Here is a 1173-nt window from a genome sequence, read left to right as displayed (position 1 = left end):
TATATATATATATTATATACACTATACTATACATACACTGTGCATACACACACATACCAATCAGCCATAACATTATGACCACACACCTAATATTGAGTAGCCCCCCCCTTTTTACTCCAAAACAGCCCTGACCCATAGAGGCATGGACTACACCAGACCCCTGAAGTTATGCTTTGATATCTGGTACCAAGCTGTCAGTAGCAGATCCTTTAAATCCTGTAAGTTGTGAGGTGGGGCCTCCATGGATCAGACTTGTTTTTCCAGCATATCCCACAGATGCTCGATTGGATTGAGATCTGGAGAATTTGGAGGCCGAGTCAACACCTAGAACTCGTTGTTATGTTCTTCAAACCATTCATGAACCTTTTTTTTTTGCAGTGTGGCAGGAAGTCAAATTCTGCAGAAAGAGACCACTGCCATTAGAGAATATCGTTTCCATAAAGGGGTTTACTTGGTCAGCAACAATTTTTAGGTAGGTGCTACGTGCCAAAGTAACATTCACATGAATGGCAGGATCCAAGGTTTCCCAGCAGTACATTGCCCAAAGCATCACACTGCCTCCTACAACTTGCCTTCTTCCCATTGTACATCCTGGTGCCATCTCTTCCCCAGTTAAGTGATGCACATGCATCTGACCATCCACATGATGTAAAAGAAAATGTGATTCATCAGACCAGGTCACCTTCTTCCATTGCTTCTCGGTTCAGGTTTGATGCTCATGTGCCCATTGTAGGTGCACACCGGTCAGCATAGGCACCCTGACCAGTCTGCCGATACGCAGCCCCATATGCAACAAACTGTGATGCACTCTGTGTTCAGACACCTTTCTATCAGGTTCCACCTGGCAATACTTTGGTGATGGTTAGTATTAATGGCTAGTTTGAAGTTATTGTTTTTGAGAAGTGCCTCTTGTGGGTTGTCACTTATGGAGGATTCTAGCATGGTATTGAAAATTCCGTATACCCTATTGTAAGCAACTGTGATGTATTCAAAACAATATATAAGCATGCTGGGAGTGCTGATCACCTGGGTGCCCCACAGGTGTCACTGGTTCCTGTTGCTGACCCCCATATTACTGCTGTATTATTATTATACAGGATTTTATATTCCACCAATAGTTTGCTCAGGGCTTTACAAAAGAAAGGGAAACGACTATATCTGCTTTACAATATA

This window comes from Nanorana parkeri, unplaced genomic scaffold, assembly GCF_000935625.1.
Source record: "Nanorana parkeri isolate BGI_ZX_2015 unplaced genomic scaffold, ASM93562v1 scaffold1, whole genome shotgun sequence".
Taxonomy (NCBI): domain Eukaryota; kingdom Metazoa; phylum Chordata; class Amphibia; order Anura; family Dicroglossidae; genus Nanorana; species Nanorana parkeri.
The sequence above is the reverse complement of the archived record's forward strand: the minus strand, read 5'-3'. Positions refer to the sequence as shown.